At 48.5% G+C, this 13136-nt stretch overlaps 1 protein-coding gene across 3 annotated transcripts in view; it reads right to left on the bottom strand.

Annotated features, from left to right (window-relative positions):
• The window catches only part of SIPA1L2 (signal induced proliferation associated 1 like 2), a 228323-nt gene extending 215566 nt beyond the window's left edge, over window positions 1-12757 (bottom strand). For all 3 annotated transcript variants that reach the window (XM_039248839.1, XM_039248841.1, XM_039248842.1), the window contains exon 1: window positions 12541-12757. The gene's annotated coding sequence lies outside the window, so the exon portion shown is untranslated. The remainder of the gene's footprint in view (window positions 1-12540) is intronic.
• Window positions 12758-13136: the final 379 nt, after the last annotated feature.

Below are 13136 nucleotides of genomic sequence, written 5' to 3'. Positions count from 1 at the left end.
CCATCCCCCACTCATTCTCTCCCTCAAAATAAATATACAAATAAATAAATAAAACTTTAAAAAATATAAGTTTGATTACTCAGAATAATTTTTCAAATAAGTCACTCTGGTCAACCAATTATCAAAAGTCATAAATTCCTAAAGTCTTAAAAGATGTGACTTTGAATTGCAACGGTAATACTGTGTATATACTTTCTAGACAAATAACAGAAACTAATTTTGGACCAAAACATCATGGTCAAAAGACACAAACTTCTAGTCATATGATAAATATTGTCCGAAGGATGTAACATATAGCATGGTGTTATAGTAAGTAATACAGGATAGTATATTTCAAAGCTGCAAGGACAGATGATCTTTTTAAATAAATTTTTTTAATGTTTTATTTATTTCTGAGACAGAGAGAGAGAGAGAGAGAGAGACAGCATGAGTAGGAGAGGGTTAGAGAGAGAGGGAAACACGGAATCTGAAACAGGTTCCTGGCTCTGAGCTAGCTGTCACCACAAAGCCTGACGCGGGGCTCGAACCCACCAGCCGTGAGATCATGACCTGAGCCGAAGTCGGAGGCTTAACTGACTGAGCCACCCAGGCGCTCCTCGTGATGCTCCTCAGTCGATTAAGCGTCCGACTTCGGCTCAGGTCATGATCTCGCGGCTGGTGGGTTCGAGCCCCACGTCGGGCTCTGTGCTGACAGCTTAGAGCCTGGAGCCTGTTTCAGATTCTGTGTCTCCCTCTCTCTCTGCCCCTCCCCCACACATGCTCTGTCTCTCTGTGTCTCAAAAATAAAAAAGTATAAAAAAGTTTATTAAGAAAAAAAAGATGCATCACGAGAACAAAAATTTCGGGACCAGACTTACTGTGATCACTTCCCAGCACACAGAGATGCCAAACACGGCACACTTGCAACTAATATGATGTTATATATTACACCTTGATATTAAAAAAAGTAATAAAGCACATCATTTACTTTCTATGTTTTTTCCTTCAGGTGTGGGACACCCTCCATAGCCTTTAACAAATTACAGTGGAGGAAAATCAGACTGACTATCTTCCATGACAGGCAAGTTACTTAACGACCATGTCAAAAACCCAGCTCGCTCCTCACTTCTCCTTGCAGTTGCTTTTGTAACAAGATCCGTTTTCGGAGTTGGAAAACCTAAACCAGGCAAGGAGGTGGGTTTTGTGTCCGGCAGAGGGAGGTGTTGAGGACAACACTGGGGTCAAACGAACAACTAAGGGGGATGGGTTGATGTGCACTGGCCGCTGCCTACAGAGGCCGGGGGTCCTTGCATACAAGAGCCCCTCGTGGAAAATTCAAATCCTAACTATTTTCCAAAGCGTGAGGTGGGCCCTGCCTTCTTCTGGAATGTTCTCTTGAGGGTACAACCCACTGTATTCTCAGCAGCCCACGGACCCTTCAAGCCACAGAGCCCATCTAGCCCAGGGTCTCACCCAGCAGGGCAGCCCTTGCCCTTCCACAGCGGGGCCTAGCTGCTCCGCCGGTCTCTTCAGTCTCTGAACCAGGAACACAAGGAAGTTTGATTCACAGACAACCAGAAGGGCCCTCTGAGGCCGGAAATGCTGTGAGTCAGGTCATTCTCGGAGGGTGCCGGACGCTCACCTGGGGCACAGGGGTGGGTGACGTGAGAGGCCCCTGCCCCCATGGGTCTCATACCTCGGGCGCCTTCTGCTCACTGGCAAATCTCACAACGCCAGCGCTTCAAGAGGCCTCAGGGACTGTATGGCTCAGAAATTGGGTGACGCTGGCCGTCCAGGAAGCTAAGTGAGATGGATGTGGCCGCCAAGCAGCCCCTGCCTCCATCCCCCTCGCTCCTGCAAGAGCCCGAAAATTCTACTCTTCCGTCCGATGCTCCAAACTGGTTCCCTAAAATCATCCTCTTTCTTGTGAGCTTTGCCTTTTCCAGAAAAGGAGAAGGCAGAAGTTCAGGGCTAAGCCCGCCAGTGCCCGCAGGGAGGGCAAGGAAGACCAGAGCACACGGTCCCGGAAGGCGGGAGCCTGCATCCATTCCCCTCCACACAGTCCACACCTCCCGCAGCCCAGTGTGCCGGGTAAGGGTATGTGGATGGCCTGACACAGAAGACAGTACGACTAGAGGCTGCGGGTCTCAGCCCCCCAGCCTGTGCCAGCCCATCGAGGACCGTGGTGCCAGGCTCGGAGGCTGGATTTGGAAGGCTCCGCGCAGCCAGACGCACAGCGACAGCAGCCATCAGACATCACCCAGATTTAACTGCCCTAAAATTAGCAGTCAGAGCAAAGTAGTTGCCGCCGTGATTGCGTCAGAGCCCTGCTGGCTGGCCCGCTGCCAGTTTCCAACCAACAATATTCTGGAAGCAAGCCAGCCAGGCATTTCGGAGAACGTTCCCATTCTGGCTTTGCTATTAATGTTTTATAATTCGGTGACAAGGTGAACAAAGTCTGTATTGGGCTGCATCTGCAAGGGGGTTATTTTCTTTGTTGGAAGCACTTATTCTTCGGGTGAGTAAAGTACTGTGGACGGATCCCTTTTAAATATTTAAATGCTTGAAATTTATTTAGGGATTCACATTCAACTGGCTTCAACAAAGATTATGCAAATCTGGCCAAGCATAAATGCAAAACAAAAATCCCCTGAGACTTCTTGGGACCCTGGCAAAGGGGCGGGGAGCTGGAGAAATTGTTCCACACTCCCTTCCCAACGAAGGACAGATGACCAGACTCGACCAGAAGGGCTACCTCATCACGATTTACAACATTTCTCGTGGATAACAGAAAACCCACCGGCTGACATTCATCAAACCTCTTGACCCAACGCTGGGCAACCATCTTCCCCCCCTGGAGGGACACCTGGTTGGGGTCCCCCATTCTCCTGTGCACACACCTTCTCTACTCCCTCACTCCTTCCATGATCTCTGGAGGTCAACCACATCTCACAAGGAGGCCGGGAACAGAGGAAAATAGCCTTGTAGCTAGAGCAGAAAGATTGGGTTTAAAGTCTAAGGCTAAGAAGACTCAGAGGCTCCTGGGTGGTTCAGTCGGTTAAGCGTCCAACTTCGGCTCAGGTCGTGATCACTGGATTCCTGGGTTCGAGCCCCACGTCAGGTCCTGTGCTAATAGCTCTGAGCCTGGAGCCTGCTTCAGACTCTGTGTCTCGCTTACACTCTGCTTTTAAGTAGGAACAGAGATGCATTTTTCCGAGCAAAAGGCTTCCAATGACCCTCCAGTAAGCAGACTTGGTGGGTAAATGAGGTGATTTTGTTATTACTTAGATGAATCTCTCGGTCCTGCCTCAAATCTCCTCGTCGCACCTCTTAACACACAGATTTACACACACAGGAGTTAGGATGACCCGCCTCTGAATTCACAGAATGTAGGAACTACTACTGTATCAGGGTACTGAATGTAAAAGACCTTCAGCTGTAAAATGAAAACTGCACTTACTGAGCACCGACTACATTTAAGGCATAAATAACTCTCGGATGTACTTTGCCATCCTCAAATTAGAAGTGCCAAGTCGATGAGAGGTGTCCTGCATTCTGGCGATGGGTTTTCAAAACTCAGTGTTTCCTCTAGAAATGATTGTGGCTGATGGGCCGACAGGCAAAGGACTTTACAGATGAAACGGCACAATCCAGAAATCCCTTCTTTTCAGGTATGTCTATGAATGGGCCCACACCAGGGTTTGTAAGTGAACTGTAGCCTCATCCAACAGGGGTGTGCCCTGGTCAGTTGGGAGCCTCTGAAACCTGGGACAGGTAGAGACCACATGCTCTCAGGAACAGGAGGACATCGCCCAGGGTGCCCTGCGTCCCCAGAACCACACCCTCAGAGCGGGGCTGTAAGTGTCCGAAAGGAACACACCGGCCTCTGCTATCACTCTCTTCACAAACTGTGTACTACCCCCCTTTCACTAGCTTGTGATCAAAGTTCAATCACAGATCATCTCAGATGGAAATGATTTAAAATGTAAGTATAAAAGGCTGTTTAGGGGCGCCTGGGTGGCTCAGGCGGTTCAGGGTCCAACTCTTGATTTCTGCTCAGGTCATGATCTCACAGCTGTGAGTTCAAGCCTCACATCGGGCTCCGCGCTGTCGCTGCTTGGGGGTCTCTCTTTCATCCCACTCTCTGCCCCTCCCCCGCTCATACTGCCTCTCTCTCTTTTTTTTTTTTTTAAATATTTTTATTTATATCTAGGAGAGAGAGAGAGACAGCGTGAGCAGGGGAGGGTCAGAGAGAGAGGGGGATACAGAATCTGAAGCAGGCTCCAGGCTCTGAGCTGGCAGTCAGCACAGAGCCCGACGCGGGGCCACGAACCGCGAGATCATGACCTAAGGGAAAGTCGGACGCTTAACCGACTAAGCCACCCAGGCGCCCCTCTCTCTTTCTGAAAAGAAATTAAAAAATTTTTAAAAGGCTGTTTAGACAGACCATTTACAAAAGACACAATACAGCACTATAGCACTTTAAGGCAACACTACTTACTTAGTTCAACAAAAGCCAAGACACACACTTCCTTCATGTTTAAACCCCTGGCTCTTCCATCATTCCTTTAACAAATATTTGTTTGCTAAGAGCCTGTTATGTGGCAAGACTCAGGGAAGTACAGGCAGGAACCACAGTAAACCAGAAATGCCCCTCCCATGTGGCTCTTAGGTTCTATTGAGGTGAGGCGGAAGATAAACACATAAAAATTAAAATACAATACTGAGGGCCCGGGGCTGGCTCAGTCAGTAGATCATGTGACTCTTGATCTTAGGGTTGTGAGATCAAGTCCCACGTTGGCTGTGGAGCCTATTTACACATACACACACTCTTCATGGCAGGCAATGATGAGTGCTACAGATGAAGGTCAAGCAGAGAACCGGGGAGCAGAGAGCGCACAGGAGGGAGGGGGAGGTGGGAGGTGCTAATTTAGCTGGGTAGCTGCAACACCCAGGCTCTGGAGAGGCCAGGTGGCTGGGCCCCCTGACTCTCTCGCAGCAGAGGCCAGCGTGTGCCACAGTGGTAGCCAGTGACACATGGGCCGAACTATACTGTACTTTCAAGTCTGTTTTTACTCTTCAGAAGTTTCTGGACGAGCAAATGATTAGCTACGTCCTTCTATCCTGATCGTGGGCCTGGTGGGGGCTAAGCGTGATGGTATGGTGCTTCCGCAACAGGGGAGTTCAACCAGAAACATTCCAGAAAGAACGGTATCCCCCAGTACATTATCCACTCCCCACCCAAATTAAACCTCTAACCAAGGAGCCCAAAGCAATTCTGGAAGAGAACAGGCCAAAGTTAAAAAAAAAAAAAGAAGAAAAAAAAAGTCCTCAGAAAAGGAACAATAGAGTAAACAGAGGGCCCAGTAAGAATAGAGTCTGTCTTAAACTTCACTCACAGGATGCTAACAGGCCCCTGAGAAACTGCTTCCAAACAGTCATGAACTCTAACCCGAGAGAGTGGTGGGCAGAACACGGGTCTCTGGACCGGGGAAGGGCACACATTTCAAAGGGTAACAAGAGAGCCCTTGAGATGCAAAAGGAGATACTCCACTTCTATAGATTTTTAATGCCATCTTTCTTAAAATGTATATTTTTACGTTTTATAATGTCTGTATCTTTTTTTTTAATGTTTTATTTATTTCTGAGAGACAGAGAGAGAGCGTGAGCAGGGGAGGGTCAGAGAGAGAGGGAGACACAGAATCAGAAACAGGCTCCAGGCTCTGAGCAGTCAGCACAGAGCCTGACACAGGGCTCGAACCCACGAACCGTGAGATCGTGACCGAATGAGCCACCCAGGTGCCCCAATAACGTCTGTATCTTATGATAAATTTACATCCATGTGCATATGCACATAGGCAGAAACACACAGCCATAGGCATACACGCACAGCCGTTTATTTACATGGCGATGTTGTATGGAGAGGGTATGCACGTTGGAAGAACTCAGAAAACCTCCTACAAAGAAATCACTACTCCCTGGATTAAGGTATTAAACCCTCAAACGACAGCTTTTGTCCTTTATGAACAATTAAAACTGTGATTCCTAAAATGGCTTGTTAGGAACTTCAGTACAAAGAAGACTGTATCCCACAGCTATTTCTGAGCCACGTGCATCTCCGCTGTTCAACCAGGAACCAAATGCATTACGAAGCCCCCTGGAAGACAGGGAAAGCCATCTTCATGCTGAGCGTACAGGCTACTACGCCCCGAGCAATGCCATCAGACATGCTTTCTTCAGTCTCCACAAGTAATTCATCTCAGCACACATAATTTTTTATTTCTCCCAGAGTTCTTGCCTTCCCCAGTAACAATTTTTAACATTGGCTCTCCACCTAGATTTTTTTCCCTACTGATGAGTAACTGAATGCACAACTTAACAGCCTGCCTGGGCACTCGGATTGCTTGAACAGCTCAACCAACTAGAAGCTTCTTCCAGATTTAGCAAGTGTGCGAAAGTGAAAAATATGGAGTAATCCCACGGGCAGAGCTAAGCCCCTTAGGACTAAATGTATATTTGGGAAACAGGAAGGGAAGAGGATCTACTAACTGATCATTGAAACACCAGGAAAGGGCGCCCAGGTGGCACCGTTGGTTAAGCGTCCGACTTCGGCTCAGGTCATGAGCTCATAGTTTGTGAGTTCGACCCCCATGGTGGGCTCTGTGCTGACAGCTTGGAGCCTGGAACCTGCTTTGGATTCTGTGTCTCCCTCTCTCTCTGCCCCTCCCCCACTTGTGCTCTGTCTCTCAAAAATAAACAAATGTAAAAAAAAAAATTAAAAATTAAACACCGGGAAAATGGGGGAAAGGCTATGATTTTCTTTTCCACTACCTGAAAGGAATGCAAAATAAAATAACACCCAGAAATAAGTTCAGAAAGAAATTCTGATCTTTCCCACAGTCTTTTCAGTGCCTAAGACCTCCAGAGGTCACGGGTCACAGGGGGGCCCTATTTTCTAAGTCATTCAGTCAGTCAGTCATTAAAATATTTCTTAATCACCAACCATGCAGAGCACGGTTCTAATTACGAGGAACAGACTAAAATGGAATTCATTTCTGCCTTAGGATAACTTGGTCGGCAGAAGCAGCAAAGGAGGCTTGAGAGGCTCTTTCAGGATGTGTGTGTGGAAAAGGCAGAGAGATGGGAGCCAGTTGGTCAGAAATTGGGTGCATTAGTCCTTAGCCATAACCGAGAGTGATTCTTTGTAAGCCTAGAAGCTTCCAGAGAGCCACTATTCATAGCTGAGCCAGTTTGACGATTTCATCGTGACTTGGGAAGAGATCATAAAAACAGTCCGATGTGCTATGGAAGCAGCGTCCTTCGGGAGGGCAGACAAAGATGCTAAATCACAGGCTCAAACTCCAAGGAGCACCGGGGGTGGAAGCAGCTAAAATAAAGCAAAACAGAACACAATACATGTCGGGTCTTGCAATGACGTTAGTGCAGGAAGGCAACATGTGGCTAGTGGCAGCATGCGATTAAGGACTCAGGGGTCTTAGTGAACAGGACACTCACTGGGTCTGGGGAGCACGGCCATCAAAAAAAAAAAATTCAATGCATGGGGCGCCTGGGTGGCTCAGTCGGTTGGGAGTCCGGATTCGGCTCAGGTCGTGATCTCACGGCTCATGGGTTCGAGCCCCGCATCGGGCTCTGTACGGACAGACAGCTCAGAGCCTGGAGCCTATTTCAGATTCTGTGTCTCCCTCTCTCTCTGACCCTCCCCTGCTCACGCTGTCCTGTCTCTCTCTCCCTCTCTCAGAAATAAATAAAACATTAAAAACATTTTTTTTTCATTGAATGCAGGTTTGGGCTCTAATCAGTGCAAGGGGGCCACGCAAGCTGAGGGAAGGGCACTCCTACTCTGCCCAGGTCAAGCTGAGTGGGACTTCTGGGTCCAAGGTGGTGCTCAGGGAATAACCGAAATACCTCTATGGAAAGATCTGTTCTACAGCCCACCAAGGGGATAGAATGCACATAAAACAGGAAGAATTCGATTTCAATGCTGTGGGTAAAGAACACCGTCTAGTAGTCAAAAACCTCAGAAGGGCGGAGCTCTCCATCCCTTCCAGGCAACGTCCAGGTATTGCTGGAAGACCACTCGTAGAGCATATAAAAGAGATCCACAGATCCACGCATCACAGAAGGGCTGGACTGTGATTCCCAAACACTGGTCCTCAGTGAACTTTTCACTGGCCTATGCAAAAGGGAAAAGTGTCTGTGTATGGAGGGTATACATGGACATTGGGATAATTGAAGACATTTTTTTAATGTTTATTTATTTTTGAGATAGGGAGAGACAGAGCATGAGTGGGAGAGGGGCAGAGAGAAAGAGGGAGACACAGAATCCGAAGTAGGCTGCAGGCTGTAAGCTGCCAGCACAGAGCCCTACCCGAGGCTCAAACCTGTGAACCGCGAAATCATGACCTGAGCTGCAGTTGGACGCTCAACCGACTGAGCCACCCAGACGCCCCTCGTGTGGGATAATTTTAACAACTGTCTTCTCTGGAGGGGAAGAACCTTCCTGTCTGACAGCATGCATATTCTCTTCCTTTTTTGGGGTGTGGGGGTGGGGAGTGGGGTATAAACTAATACATCTTGATGAAATGCACCGAAAGTGGGTAGTAGCTGCTGTTGTTAATTTTCAATGTTTGCATAGCAACGTCGCATACTGCCAAATCTGACGATCCCTAAAATTCGCTTTTGGTTCTGTTTTCTTTTTTGTTTTACAGGCGGACATAAACAAAAACTATAGGAACAACAGAAAAGGGTAACCTTAAGGTCCTTCATCGTACAGAAATGTGGCAACAACTAGATTCAACTTACTACATCCTTTCTCCCTTCTTCTCACCCAACTTGGCTACATGGGACTGGCGGGAAATACCATGGAACCGGATTATGCTAAATATGAAATCTGTCAAGAAACAGAATCTCTACTGTGGGTCAGATCTGGCTCACTCCTGGGAACCAAAGTTTATGAATCAAGTCCAGAAAGGATTGTAATAAGTTACCACTGAAGTTACGAAGCACTCAAAGTCCTATTATATTGTTATCTCTCCTTTAAAGAGGTCACAGCTAAATGTGATCGGAATAGAAAAGCAACTTCTGAATCATTGATTCCAAGGTAAACAAGTAGCTAGAATTCTCAGGAATGTTCAAACACAAACACACTGCAAGGCAATGAATGCCAAGACACAATCATGAAAAACGATTAACTGTTACAATCAGTCATTTGCATTACGCTAATACCTTGGTTTTAAATGTTCAAGAAACCTAAAATATTGGGGCTAAAAGGGATCATGGAATACTTTCTCCAAACTCGTCTGTGACAGGCAACAGAAGGAGGAAATCATTCCACCTGACTAAAGCTCTGCCTATTCTATCATCCTGCAAGGAAATTAGGTACATTAATAGATGTGGAAAAACCTGGAACACGGTTCCCCCATTCTTCAGAACTGTACGTCGTATCTCACTCAAGTTCAAAACAGGAAGAAAAAAAACAAACTTGCTTTGCTTTTCAGTTAACAATAAAAGTCTAAATTTTCTTTAAGTTCAGCACATCTTTGAAAAGATAAGTAATCCTAAACCACCAGGACAAGCAGATCATAAACGCAAAGACTCGATGCCTTCCTCAATCTCAAAAAGAAAAAACAAACAAACAAACAAAAAACAAAGCACCTTGCATTTATCAGTTATGGCTGGGATTCAAATAGGGGGCAGTATCCACTCAAACACATAGTCCTTTGCAAAGTATGCAGCAAACGCATCCCTTTTAAACTAGTTTTGACCGGCAAACCCAATGCTTTTAACCAGTTTCAATTACCAGACAGTTGCACTTTCAAGGTTAGTGAATATTCCCTCACTTTCAAGAACGGATAGATTTTCAAAATGAATAACCCACTATTCCTTTTGCCTCAGGTAAAAAGATGTCCCCCAAGGGGGACAGGTGTTTACTAAGCTCAGGTATCAAGAAACCCTTTAAAATGCCATTCCAGGGGCACCTGGGCGGCTCAGTTGGTTAAGTGTTGGACTTTGGCTCAGGTCATGATCTCCCAGTCCTTGAGTTCAAGCCCCACGTTGGGCTCTGTGCTGACAGCTCAGAGCCTGCAGCCTGTTTCAGATTCTGTGTCTCCCTCTCTCTCTGCCCCTCACCCGCTCATGCTCTCTCTCAAAAATGAATAAATGTTACAAAAAAATTTTTTAAATGCCATTCCAATTTCAAAGGGGGGGAGGAGGCAGAAGGCGAGGGCAACTTAACAAGCCCACAGTACACAGCATGAACTACAATAAACATCATAAAAGTCAAATCACGATGCTCTGATTAATATCTCATCTCATTCCATAAAATGAAAAAGCTCTCTGATAAAGGCAAAGATTTAAAGCCACAAGCATCTGATGAAAAATATACACTTAAGTCAGCTGGGGAAAATCTGCAGCCTACACCCCAAAGCCAGTTGTTCTACCTCCATACCTGCAATGTATATTACTTTCTCTTATTTTCCAGACCAAATGCTTATACTGCTTCTTACTCAAGTTCATTTCACCCCATCTATAGGTAGCATGTGGGTACTGATAAAAGCTGTTTCTGATTTCATTTTCTACTTCCCAGATGTTTGCTAGAGTTTTTTTTTCCTTCAGCTATTTATGAATACACACCAATTTAGAACAAATTCAACATGTCATATTTTAAGCTGGGCAAGACACACAATAAATGGCAGCTATAAAATAAGTCCAAGATATTTCCCCAGCTTAAGGACAAGTTTGCCTACCGAGGCAAGATTTGGACAGGCTGCCATGGTCTTGCTCTAGGAAAAAAGTACTTAAAATGTATAACTGAGAGCCTGCTGTTGCTGATTACCTACAGGCTACGGTAATTTTCATAAAAGGGGTTGTGCTTAGAAATGAAAAACCAAGTGTTAACTGGGGAGAAAGGCCGAAAGACGTCTCCACCACAATCCTTGCTATGAATCACACGTATACACTTCAACTACACACATCATTGGACTCTCAGGAAGAATCAATGATTTTGTACACAAAACTCAAGATTCAAGACTGCACTTTTCTATGAATAATGTTGTTTTTATACCTCTGAATCAAGCGATGAACTACTAAATTAGGCAGTAAACAATAAGCGAAAATACTGTCTAAATACACTCCCCAAATATATTCCTCAAACAAAAACATGAAACAGACATCCTTAAATTTGTGACTAAAAATGGTGAACGAGTTGTCTCTTGAAATTCATCTTTAAGAATGCCAGAAATAATGACACCTTTTGAAACCGAGATAAACGTCTGCTTTATAAGGAAGTAGTATATTTCAAAGAAAGCAACAATTCTGGAGATTTTTTTGCTCCCATTACTAATTGCAAAACTAGAAAAATTACAACCTGGATTGCAGATAGGCAACTCAAAAGCGCAGTTTACAAATGCCTGTCATAAGAAAGCCATCTAGCGTTAACATTTAGAAATGAAAGCTACAGACAAAAGAGGCAAAGAAAAGAAAAATCTTAGTGACTATTTTGAACTTAGCTGAGAGCAAACCTATGAGAATCGTCAAGATTCTTTGTTTAAAAAAAAAAAAAGGCCATCCTCATGAAAATCAATCCCTAATCTAAACAAAATCCAAAACCTGTACAATTTTATTTTGACCAAAATCATGTTTTGGTGACCACCATTCCGTGACCAATGCACTTGATTTTTCCAATACTCACGCTGGAGTCATCTTGGGCTGAATTAATTTAACTGAAGCAGGTTAATGATGACAAATATCTCCCAGAGGGGTAATGCCAAGTTGTTTTCTCTTCCCCAGAAGCATCGGCTCTCGCTTGCAGAGGATGAACTGAAATTGATTCTTTGGGTTTGTGGCACGGTTGAAAATTAATCTATAGGCGCTCGTGGGGATACTCCCAGGACGTGGTCAAACTAGCTTTAATAATACGGGGGGGGGGGGGGGGGCCACAAGGCCCGGGAGCCGAGGATGGAGCGAGGCACCGAGACCAGAGAGGTGGCCGAGCGGTCGGGACCCCAAAGGGTGGTCGCGCCAAGTTGGAAGGGCGCTCGCCGCGCCTCGGGATCTTACAAAAGAGGGAGCGGGGCGCCGGCGAGGGCGCGCGCTGGGGGCGCACACCTTCCCGGGGGAAGACACCCTGCAGCAAGTTCAGCAAGTAACCCCGCCCGGCGCGCCGGTGCACAGCGTCCCGCGGCCTTTCATCTTCTCTCTTGGGTTAGTCACAGAGGAGTTGCTGCGCACCCGGAGGAGGTCCTCATTAGTGCTCGTGTCACCAAGACGCGAATAACCTTTCTGCCGATCGATAACTTTCAGCGAACGAGCGGCCGCGGCTCCTCTTCCACCCGCGGCTCGGAAGCGCGGGCGCGTCGGCCAGCCGGACCCCCCAGCCCCGCGCCCCTGCCCGGCCCCCGGCCCCGCCGTCAGCCCCCGAAGAGCTCCCGGGGCAGCCCCTGCACCCCGGGACGGTCCTCGCGGAGGCCCCGCGCGGACACCCCCCCGCAAGGCACCCGCGCGGATCCCGCCTCGCTCGCGGTCCGCTCGCCCGACACGCACCTGGGAGACGCAGTCCGCCGGGACCTGCTACAGCCCACGAGCGCGCGGCGGCGCGTACCGGGGCCGCCGCCTCGCCGCCCGCCGCTGCCCGGGGCTGCCCATCGGCCCGGACTCTGCCGGCGCCGGGCTCCGGCGGGAAGCGGCCCGGACCCGCCGGCTGCGGCTGGAGCTGTCGGCCTGCGCTCGGGCGGGCGGGCGGCCGGGGCGGGGGCGCGGCGCTGCTGCTGCTGCTCCTCCTCCTCCTCCGTCGTCCTCCTCCCGCTCCGCCGGCTCCTCCCGGGCTCCCGGTCTGCCGCGCCGGCTCCCGACGCCGCCGCCCGCCCGCCCGGCGGCACCGCCCCCCGCCCGCTCTGCGGCCTCCCATTGGCCGCCGCCTGCAGGCCCCCTCGGCCCCGCCCCGCGATTGGGCGCGGACGCCGTCCGTCCCGCCGCCCCGCGGGGCTCGGGGCTCAGGCGGTGCGCGGTTCCCAGGCCCCGGGGCGCGCGAGAGCGGCGCGTCCCGGAGGGGTTCGGGCGCCCTTCCCCGGGAAGGGGCTGCGGGGCGCGGGGGCGCGGCGCCTTGCGACCTCGGGGGAGGTGCAGCCTACCTGGACCCG

Source organism: Hyaena hyaena, unplaced genomic scaffold (genome assembly GCF_003009895.1).
Source record: "Hyaena hyaena isolate Hyena2069 unplaced genomic scaffold, ASM300989v1 scaffold_319, whole genome shotgun sequence".
In the NCBI taxonomy this organism is placed as follows: Eukaryota; Metazoa; Chordata; class Mammalia; order Carnivora; family Hyaenidae; genus Hyaena; species Hyaena hyaena.
Note: the sequence above shows the minus strand (reverse complement) of the source record. Positions and strands in the feature narration are given on the sequence as shown.